Source organism: Pinus tabuliformis, chromosome 6 (assembly GCF_031772625.1).
Source record: "Pinus tabuliformis cultivar Carrire ecotype Pingquan chromosome 6, CPIR1, whole genome shotgun sequence".
Lineage (NCBI taxonomy): Eukaryota > Viridiplantae > Streptophyta > Pinopsida > Pinales > Pinaceae > Pinus > Pinus tabuliformis.
In genome coordinates this window covers 1,579,984,391-1,579,996,222 of record NC_142292.1, presented here as the reverse complement: position 1 = coordinate 1,579,996,222, position 11,832 = coordinate 1,579,984,391, and positions in this window count along the sequence as shown.

Sequence of the window (11,832 nt, the reverse complement as noted above, 5' to 3'; positions counted from 1 at the left end):
CTCTAATCAACTCGATTAAACTCTTTTGGATTATGGTTGAATTCTTTTACAAGTTCCACACTCAACTCCAATAGGTTACGACTGAACCATTAGGCTTAGAATACCATTTTCATCCCTGGCCATTTGGCTCTCTGGCTCTCGACTCTTGGCTCTGGCTCTCGGCTTTGGCTATGGCTCTCGACTCTTGGCTCTGGCTCTTGGCTCTGGCTTTGGCTCTGGCTCTAGCTCTGGTTCTGGCTCTTGGCTTTGGCTCTAGCTCTGGCTCTAGCTCTCGGCTCTAGATCTGGCTCTTCGCTCTAGCTCTGGCTCTGGCTCTGGCTCTGGCTCTCGGCTCTCACTCTGGCTCTTGCTCTTGGCTCTAGCTCTGGCTCTGGCTCTCAGCTCTCGCTCTCCCTTTCCCTCTTAGCTCTCGGCTCTGCTCTTGCTCTGGCTCTTTTCTCTTGGCTCTCTGTTGTGCCCAACTCTTTGAGGAATCACCCCTTTTCCATCGCCCCCAACCTCTGGTGGCTTCTTTGGATTTCTCAAGCTCTCTGTGTATTCTCTCGGCCTCTGCTCGGTCCTCTGTCAATTCTGTTCTTTGTGTATATGTAACCATTTGGTTACCGTCCTCTAACGCCTGGAAACCTGATTGTTTCACAAAAGAATCAATTTGCAATTGGAATGAACCGACAAGCATAGGAAACCTAGTTGTTTGGCCTTCCTGTGTAGAAATCCCAAATTAGGCATATAATGGAAATACATAGGCGAAACTCACGAAAACACATCATGAGTCTTTAAGCTGGATCTCAAACGATAAGAAATCGCGTTCATAATCCTTTCGGGTTCACAAAACAGCTCGTTCATCGTCCACCATCTGATTAGTGATTGTTAATCAACAGTTGACGATCATTTTGGGTGGCCCACTTGCACGGAGATTACTTGACTAAAAAAGTGGTTTCTCTCTCCTACGACGTGGTACGTGTCGGCTGGTGTATGGAATCGGGTGAAGCCCTTCCAATACCACTTATCGCCTGAAGCCCACTCGAAATACCATTTACTTCCCTCCTTCCGAAACTCAAAAGGTTTAGTTCATTTTCTATAAACTCTTCAGGTCCATCTTATCATCGTAAATTGCAATTGCACAGGCAGGAGTTCAAAAACATCAATACATGAGAAATACAAAGAAAATCTAAAATTCCAGATTTCAAATTATGTGTAATCGTGTTTATAAACCTCATCAGGTCCGTGCCTTGACCGCATATCGCAATCACAACGGCCCGGGGGTCTAATGGACTGTGCCGACTGATATATATATATATCACCAATGCCGATCCGCTGATCCGATCATCGCAATCGCAACTCACCCATCGCAATCATTGATCAGCTCATCGCTTTAATTGCAATCGACTCTGCCTGGGGTTCCGACCTTTGATGAAGGCTTTCCTTCAATGCGATATATCGAAGATTGCAATCGGGGAGTACTTCCACCCTTGCTTTAAGTCCTCCTTTGGCTTTTTCCGATGTGATTTCTTTAAGAGCCCTTAAGTCCAATTTTATAAGAAATTGCCTCCTTTTCTAAGGATAATGGGCAATCTTCTTTTTGCAATAACTCCTTCATTCGAAGTCCATTCCGATCCATTCAAATTGTAGTAGATTTAGATTGAAAAGATCTATGAAATGAGACTATTCCCAAGAGCATCCTTCAAATTTCATTTTCCTCTGTGAGGAATACTTTTAGACTTATAAGTTTATGTTAGATCCATTTTGGATGACGCCTTCCCACTAAAAAGCTTTTGGACTCCAAAAGACTGATATACTGATCTAAACAGTAAATGAGAGTACCCCACCCTCTTCTTTCAACCTCCATACACTTGCCTTGCATAGTTCCTCAAAACCAAGCCTTTGAACACTTTCCTTCCTGGATGTGCTTGTCCTCTGGGAAGAATTGTTTTCCTCCATGACTTCCTGCAGAACTCCTGCTGAGAAGGTCACAGAAGGTAGTTTGAACTTCTCTGCCTTGATCATTGATCCAAGGTGGCTCAAGCCAATGTGAAGTTACATCTACTTCACAAAATTTTCATTTGTACCTATTTGACATAATGTCGACAACAACTATTAACAACAACAGGATTACAAACAACAACTGGATGGCCTAAACTCCTGCTTCAACAAAAGAAACAGATTTTGCATCTTGTGAACACCTCCATGTCTTTACATCTGCATACAAATGATTGACTAGATAACAAGCCAACAAAACATGCTTTTAAAACAATTGACCCTTCAAGTCAAGCATGTAGAAAAAGAACTTTAGGATTCTTTTTCAAAGATGAAACACTTCATCATTATCTCCATCTTGGAGACCAAATCAACTTTTTCCAAGTCAATATTAACATTACATGCATGTTTAAAAACAAAGTAATCAACCCTTCAAGTTAATCACATACATGTTCAAATACAAGGAAATCATCAACATCCCTATGTTCATGCATATCATTCTCATGCATGCATTTCATCCTTCAACTTTCACTTAAGTACACTGTACTTTCGAACCTGAAATGGAATATAATCTTTCATCCTACAACTTTCCCTTAAGTACACTATACTTTCGAAGCTGAGATGAACATAATGTTGCAGCAATAAAGTGAGTCTCTTACTCAACTTTTCCCTTCACCTTCTTGGTAAAACTCTGCAACTTGCACTCCATTAAAAAAAAATGCAAATAGATGCATTATATCAATAGACATGCAATCTTAATTAGATAAGAATTCTAACCATTTCTTACCAATCCATTTCAAAGGTCCTTGCTTTGTCTGCACATCAAGATCAACATGTGAATCATCTTGAAACACATCATTCATGGAATCTTTCTTTCCATTCCTGTCATTCTCTCTTTCCACCTTCTTCAAGGTTTGTGGAAGCATTTTTGGATTCTTAGTCCAACATTTTGTAGCAATATTTCCTTGCTTATGGCAGTAAGTGCAACACCTGTGCATCCTATTGACAGCATGATTTGCCTTGTCCAATGGAACTTTGGCTTTTTGCTTCCTTTCCTTCAAACGTTTCTTGTATGTGGCCATTATCTTCCAACATCTAGAAACATTATGGTTATCCAAACACAAAAGGAACATGCAATTATTTTCCCATACTTATATGGAAATTTACCATGCTGAACATAATCAAAAGGAATATGGTTAAAACCAGATTTATACCTTTCTCTTTCACCTTTATTACCTTCATGAGGATGTGAATTGAATGAAGAAGTAGCTCCCTTTGGAACACCATCAACCTCTTCAATGGTTTCAAAGTTTCTGCAACTCTCTGGTTCAAGTGTATGCTGATAGACACCTTATTTCTACAAAGTATGCTTCACACTATTGCATTCCCCAAGAATACAATCTTTACACTTTTGAGGTAGAAGACCTTAAATGAAACTCCTTCTTGGAACTGTTTCAATTTTCTTCATGGCAGCTTTGGAAATTTCTCCATAAGATTGTCCATAGCCAAGACCCAAATAATTAGGCATTTCCTCAACCATTATTGGCTCAACAATACCTTGTGCATGTTTGCCCAAGCCTTTTCCTTCATAGCCCATCTTGGACATTAACTTAGAACCTATGCCTTTGGTATGTTTTTCAAAAGAACCAACATAAACATTCTTAGAATAATTTGAAGACAAACTGGAATTATTTACCTCTTCTTCAAGCTGATACTTGACTAAGGCTTCTTTGGAAACAAAGAGTTGTGTCTCCAACTCATGCATCCTTTCCAGGTTCATATTTGCAATATGAAGTTACCTCTCCATTTCTTGCAATTTGCTAGAAAGCAACTGCTTCTCTTCCTTCATGGAATTCAGCTGCTCTCATAGTATGATTCTCTTCCTTCCATCCTCATACATCTCTCTCACCATATCCATCATGATGAACAAGTCTTGCTTCATGTCTTCATCAAAGAATCTTGTGAAGAAAGAAGAATTTGAGGACTCAGTTGTAGAAGTAGTCATTATCAAAATGAACAAAAGAACCTCAAACAAGATTCACAAAGAGATTATTCAAGCAACCTTTTGCAACAAACCTCTTGTGCTTCAAGGATTGCCTTGAGGTCCTTTGGGATAAGAAGAATGCCTTCAGCCCTTCTTCCTTCTTGTCCTCTCCTGGACTTAGCTATCAATAGATTTCCCTTCACCTCTGCAAACTCAAACAACAGTCAGTTTACAACAATCAAACAATCAATCCTCGACTTTTTAAACACCTTTCAAGTCAAAAAATCATATATATTGCTCTGTCAATCAAGAATTCTAATATGATACCACTTGCATCATGATACAACATGATTCATAATACAACCTGCTTCATAATACAACCTGCTCTGGTATAACTTACTCTGATATAACCAGCTTTGATATAACCTTCTTTGAAGGTGGGGTTAATCAACCTGATGCTCTGATACCACCTAATACGAAATGGGGCACTAAAAGGCTTCTTGTCAGCTTACAAGAACCTCTCCCACTCCTAAGCTTACATATTCCTAAGATCTATGCTTATGATTGATAATTGCGGAATTAGAAGTACTTGAAAGAGGTGTATTCTTATGTTTGTTTTTAGACTGTTTATGTGCTTTAAGTTTATTTGCTTGAACTGATATAAAACATATAACAACAAATACAATGCAGCAATACGCAATCACACATAACAACAATATAATATGGAGTTCACCCAAACCTCTTGGGCTACATCTCCTTGATCTCTAATCAAATCGATTAGACTCTTTGGGATTATGGCTAAATTCTTTTACAAGTTCCACACTCAAGTCCAATAGGTTACAACTGAACCATTGGGCTTAGAATACCATTGTTATCCCTGGCCATTTGGCTCTCTGACTTTCGACTCTTGGCTCTGGCTCTAGCTCTGGCTCTGGCTCTACTCTAGCTCTTAGCTCTGACTCTGGCTCTTGGCTCTAGCTCTGGCTCTTGGCTCTAGCTCTGGCTTTGGCTCTCTTTGGCTCTAGCTTTGGCTCTGGCTCTGGCTCTGGCTCTCGGCTCTGGCTCTAGCTCTAACTCTGGCTCTGGCTCTTAACTCTCACTCTGGCTCTGGCTCTTGGCTCTGGCTTTGGCTCTTGCTCTTGGCTCTCGACTCTATTCTTGCTCTAGTTATTTGCTCTTGGCTCTCTGCTGCACCCAACTCTCTAAGAAATCACCCCTTTTCCATCACCCCCAACCTCTGGTGGCTTCTCTGGCTTTCTCGAGTTCTCTATGTATTCTCTCGGCCTCTGCTCGGTCCCTGTTCTCTGTGTATTTGTAACCATTTGGTTACCATCCTCTAACACTTGGAAACCCGACTGTTTCACAAAAGAATCAGTTTGCAATTAGAATGAATTGGCGGGCATAGGAAACCCGATAATTTGTCCTTCCTGTGCAAAAATCCCAAATTAGGCATATAACGGAAATACACAGGAAGAACTCACAAAAACAAATCATGAGTCTTTAAGTTGGATCTCAAATGGTATAAAATCGCATGCATAATCCTTTCGGGTTCGCAAAATAGCTCGTTCATTGTCCACTGTCCGATCAGTGATCAATAATCAATGGCTGACAATAATTTCGGGTGGCTTACTTGCACGGAGATTACCCGCCCAAAAAAGCGGTTTTCTCTCTCCTGTGGCGTGCTATTGTCAGCTGGTGTATGGAAGCGGGTGAAGCCCTTCCAATACCACTTACCGCCTGAAGTCCGCCCGAAATACCGTTTACTACCCTTCTTCTAGAACTCAAAAGGTTTAGTTCATTTTCTATAAACTCTTTGGGTCCGTCCTATCATCGTAAATCACAATCACACAGGCAGGAGGTCAAAAACATCAATACACGGGAAATACATAGAAAATCTAAAATTCTGGAATTAAAAAAATATGCAATCGTGTTTATAAACCTCATTGGGTCCATGCCTCAATCTCATATCGCAATCTCAATGGCCTGAGGGTCTAATGGACTATGCTGACCGATATATATATTGCTGATGCCGATCCGCTGATCCAATCATCACAATCACAAGTCACCCATCGCAATTGTTGATCAGCTCATCGCTTTAATCGCAATCGGCTCTGCCTAGGGTTCCGACCTTTGATGAAGGCTTTCCTCTAATGTGATGTATTGGAGATTGCAATCGGGGAGTCCTTCCGCCCTTGCTTTAATTCCTCCTTTGGCTTTTTCCGATGCAATTTCTTTAAGAGCCCTTAAGTCCATGTTTATAAGAAATTGCCTCCTTTTCTAAGGATAATGGGCAATCTTCTTTTTGCAATAAATCCTTCGTCCGATGTCCATTCTGGTCCATTCAAATTGCAGTAAATTCATATTGAAAAGATCTATGCAATGAGACTATTCCTAAGAGCATCCTTCGTCTTTCATTTTCCTCTGTGAGGAAGATTTTTAGACTTAGAAGTCTATGTTAGATCCATTTTGGATCATTTTTACTAATGGTTGTAAAGGCAAGAGATGCTGAAAAATCCAATGCATTTGAAGGTTGTGATTCTAAACAGAAAGTTGATTTAGTTAAAGTTGTTTCAAAGTATGATGTTCTATTTCAAGAACCAAAAGGTCTGCCACCCAAGCGAGAAATAGTACGTGATATTTATTTGCAACAAGATGTTCCATTACCTAAAATTAGAATGTAAAGGTTGTCAGCTTTAGAGAATGCAGAGATAAAGAAGAAGGTGTAGGAGTTGCTCGATAAAGGGTTTATACAACCAAGCACATCACCATGTGGATCTCCAATCATGCTGGTGAGAAAGAAAGATGGTTCATGGAGAATGTGCATTGATTATAGAGCACTAAATAAAAGCAGTTTACTTTTCTAAGTTAGACTTGCGAAGTGGTTATCATCAGGTTAGAGTTGCAGAACAGGATGCATGGAAGACTACTTTCAAGAAAAAGCAAGGAAATTATGAATGGTTGGTTATGCCTTTTGGCTTAACTAATGATCCTACTACATTTATGAGAGTTATGAATGATGTACTCAAACCATTTATTGATGACTTTGTAATTGTTTACTTATATGACATTCTTATTCTTAGTAAGACATGGGAAGACCATGTAAAGCTTGTGAAGCAGACTTTAGATGTTTTAAAAAGAGAAAATCTCTATGTAAAGCTGTCAAAATGTGAATTTGGCAGAACATCTTTAAATTATTTGGGTTATATTGTAGGGGATGGTGAATTGAAGATAGATCCCTCTAAGGTTGAAGTCATTGTGAACTAGCCTAAACCCAAATCTGCTAAAGAGGTTAGGAGTTTCCTAGGGGAAACACAATACTGGAGAAAGTTTATTGCTAACTTTTCTTTGATTGCAGCTCCATTACATGCTTTAACAGGATTGAAACAGGTGTTTAAGTGGGGAGGCAAACAACAAAAAGCCTTCAACACCTTAAAAGAGAAAATCGGTACAACACCAGTACTAGCACTGCCAAATCTTCAACATCCATTTGAGATTGAGACAAATGCCAGTGACTATGGCATGGGAGAAGTGTCGATGCAACACGGAAAACCCGTATGCTATCATTCTGAGACATTTTCTTCTGCAGTAGTTAATTATCCCACATATGATAAAGAATTGTATGCATTAGTACAAAGTGTGAAAAAGTGGAAACATTACCTAATGGGTAAAGAAACAATCATACATATAGATCATCAACCACTTCAATATTTGCACTCACAAACTAAATTGCAGCAATCAAGGCATTATAGGTGGATGGGTTTTCTACAGCAATTTCATCTTGTCATCAGATATAAGAAGGGTGTACACAATAAAGTTGCATACATGTTATCAAGACCAATCATAAATGCATCTACTATACTTAAGCATAACTCGGTAATGCATGAAAGTTACATTGATCAATATGCTCAAGATGTAGATTTTAAAGATGTATATGCAACTTTAAGTCATGGAAAGAAAGTAGAAGAATTGGATTATTATGTAAAGGACCAACTCTTATATCATTTGGGAAAGTTATGCATTCCACAAACTGAAAGAGTTAACATAATTCGAGAAGCACATACTTCTCTCATATCAGGTCATTTTGGTGTAAGTAAAACAGTTGCACAATTGCAAAGGTTTTGTTATTGGCCAAGAATGCATGAGACAGTTTCTAGATATATCAAAGGGTGTACTATGTATGCTACAAGCAAGCCCAGTAATAGAAAATTAGGCTTGTACACTCCACTTCCAATTCCTTCTCGTCCTTGGGAAAGTGTTTCCATGGATTTTTTTGGGGGGTTTCCAAAGTCTAGGAAAGGTCATGATTATTTGTATGTTGTTGTGGATAGGTTCAGTAAAATGTGTATCTTAATACCATGTAACAAGCAGGTTACAGCTGAACAAACAACAAATTTGTTCTTTCAGAATGTATTGGTTCATTTTGGGTTACCCACTTCTATTGTATCTGATCGAGATTCTCGAATTGTTGGGAAGTTTTGGTCAAGTTTATGGGAGTTAATGGACACCAGATTGAAGAAAAGCACCACATTTCATCCACAAATAGTTGGTTAAACAAAAGTGGTCAACAGGACAGTGATCCAATTGCTCAGAGGTTATTGCAGCATGCATCCCAAGCTTTGGGATGAGCATTTGTGTTATGTGCAGCATGCTTACAAACGTGCCAAGCACTCTTCTACTCAGATATCTCCTTTTGAGACTTGTTTTGGTTGCATACCAAAGTCTCCCTTGGATTTTGTCTTTGGTAAAGACATAGCAGTTGATGGACACAGTGATGTGGACAAAGCAACCAAGTTCATTGAACAAATCCAGGAAATTCACCAGGCAGTACAGGAGCAACTGGAAAGAAGTCAAGCCAAGTACAAGGTGAGACATGACAAGCATCGAGCTAAACATAGTTTTCAAGTTGGTGATCAAGTCTAGCTGTACATCAGCAAAGACAGAATGCAAGGTGAAGGTAAGAAGCTAAAACCAATAACGTATGGACCTTTCAAGATACTTGATAAAATTGGTGAAAATGATTTTTGCTTTGATTTTCCAGCTTATATGCAGATATATTCAGTCATTAATACAAAAAACTTGAGATTGTATAAACCTTCATTGATTGAAGATCCTGAAGAGCAAAGTCAGTTGCCTTCTATTGGCGATTTATTGCCTAAGTATCTCAATGAGTTACAGGAGGACACAGTTCTGGATAGGAAGGTAAGAGCTACGCGTCAAGGGGATGTTGAGTACCTGAGAGTGGGACTCAAAGGTTCAAATCCAAGAAAAGCACGATGGATAGAAGTTAAACAGGTGAAGGAGCAGTATCCTCACTTGATCGATGCCTAAAACCAACTTTTGGTGGTCCAAAAGCTTTTCAGTGGGAATTCGTGATCCAAAATGGATCTTGTATCAAACCTCTAAGTCTATGTCTTCATATGTGTTAACTATCGGAAAACACTATCGCAGAGGAAAACACTAAAGAATGATGGAAACCCAGGTAAAGCAAAGGTTGAAGTAACGTTGTACCAAAGCCATCAGATCGGCCAGATCAATGACCCAGATTAAATCGGGATATCACATCGGGAGAGGCCAATGGAGTATATCAGAGGCAGCCCTAAGGGAAATGCGACTGCAATCAGTGATACAACATGAGACATTGATCAAGTGCGCAGATCAACGATGGACATGAATGAAAACATATCACATCGCAATTCTCTAAGAGGAGGACTTAACACAGGTTGTAGGCTTAAGTGATATGAGATGGCCGCATTATCGCATCGCAAAGAACCAAGGGACAAGGACGGAACTCGTACACTTAATACTATGTGATGAGTGCTTCATTGACAGTCATTGGATCCGGAAAGGAATGGACGACTACGATTGAAATTGGCGATCAGAACGATTGGGGTGATTGGAGATCGGGTATTGGGAGCGCAACAGAGCAAAGGACCATTGAAGCAGCGATATCGCCGATGCACCGATAGGAGCAATTGGGGATCGAAGATCATAGATCACAATGCAAAGGGACTAAGCGATATGCGAATTGTGACAATGATAATAGACGGACCCAAGAGGATTATAGGGTGGACTTTATATCTTTTGAAGTCTGGCTTGGTCGGATTTTCCACTGTTTTTAGAGTATTTCTTGTGTATTTCTCTGTGTAAACAGAGAAGCGATTCTTTGGGATTTTCACCAGCATTGATCCTTTCCATTTGAAAACAGGTAGCCACCATACCTTAGAGCTTTTTGCAATGATTGTTTAACGCTCAACAGGGATTTGAATGGACAGTGATTGGGAGCTAGAAAGCCTGAGAATGGAGCTGAATAGACAACGTCGATAGGTTTAAAAAGAGCCATCCCATGACAGTTGGAGAGAGAGAGATAGTCAAAGAATTCAATTGAAGACAATCATTCGGTCAGATTAAGGTAGATTGAATAGAGGAACAGGACAGAGGGAGAGTCTTTGCACTCTTTTAGACTTGAGGTTTTCGAGCAGATCCCTCTTTGATGTCATTGTTGGTTGAGACTCTGTTTTTGAGCTCACTCTTGTAATAATCTGTTCTTGAAGACTTAATATAGAGGTTGACACTGATAGCTGGACCAGGAGACATAGCCAGGAAATCTGGTGAACTCCTTTATTATTTTGGTTGTATTAATCTGTGATTGTTGTGTTTTCTGACTGTTAATTGTCTATATTATTTGTAATCTTTTTGATCTGTTGCACTAAGTAATATAGGCATTTTCCTGCACATGAGTCTGTAATACCTTTTCTTCTTGATTTAGTATTCATTTCGGATCATTTACAATCATGAATATTTAATAAATCCACGTAGCCTAGATGGATGAAACTAGATCCAGGGTCTTGATCTCCATCTTTCGATTCGTAATATGAATCTAGCCATGTGAGTGAATGTCTCGTAGTCGAACATGTTAGAAACCACTTGATTACCGGTCAATGATGTGAACCATTAACAAGTCGGAGAGAAATAACCAATAATGACAATGGCTCTCAAGGTACTTCCAGTACAATCTATGAAGTGTGAATATATGTGCTGATGTCAAACACTCATAGAATCATTCAATCGAAGGTCAATGATGAGAACTTGTCGTCGAAGGAGAGAAACCTGCCATTAAGGTATACAGGCTTCAAGGTATTGATGTTTTCTAGAAAAACTTTCTAGATAATGAGTTAGAGTCGATAGGAAGAGACCAATCGTAGGAGGGCCTACGATATGAAACATGTCAAGTTTTGAAGAACAATATTTTGGAGTAATCTAGGACTGACTCATGGATGATCGACATGATAAAAGGTGATGAATTGGAAGTTAATTTTGACTAAGGTTGGACTACTCTTGAACATATCAGTGACACGACATTCTAACTTGGCATCATTTGACTCAAAAAACGGTACCCAAAACCAAATGAAGACTTTCAATGAGGTATGGTCAATTAGGAGACAAATGGATTTCCCAACCTGAACATAAAAGTGACGGAGTGTCATGTTCAAAAGCGATATATTTCCTTTTGTAATATACAAATAAATGTTGTTTCCAAATTTCCCCCCACCATTACTAGCAAGTACCTCTTTATTTTTTGGCAAGCTTGAGGAGGATAACATATTCTTGTCCTTTAAGCTCATCCTTCAAAGTATTTTTAACGAACCCTAGGAAGGAGTGGTTTAGTCTCGTCATGATTAATGAGTTCTGGATTGTTTAAGTTTTACAATTCCAGTGAAGGGGTAACTCGATGTTGTTTTCATGTTTAAAGAGTTTTAAAAGACATGAAAATAAAACTCGTTCAGTTCTTTCAATGTAAAATTTGAACAATCCTGGAGAAAGGAAAGCTTGGTGTTTTTCATTTTTAGGGAGTCAGAAGGAAAAAATAAGTAAAC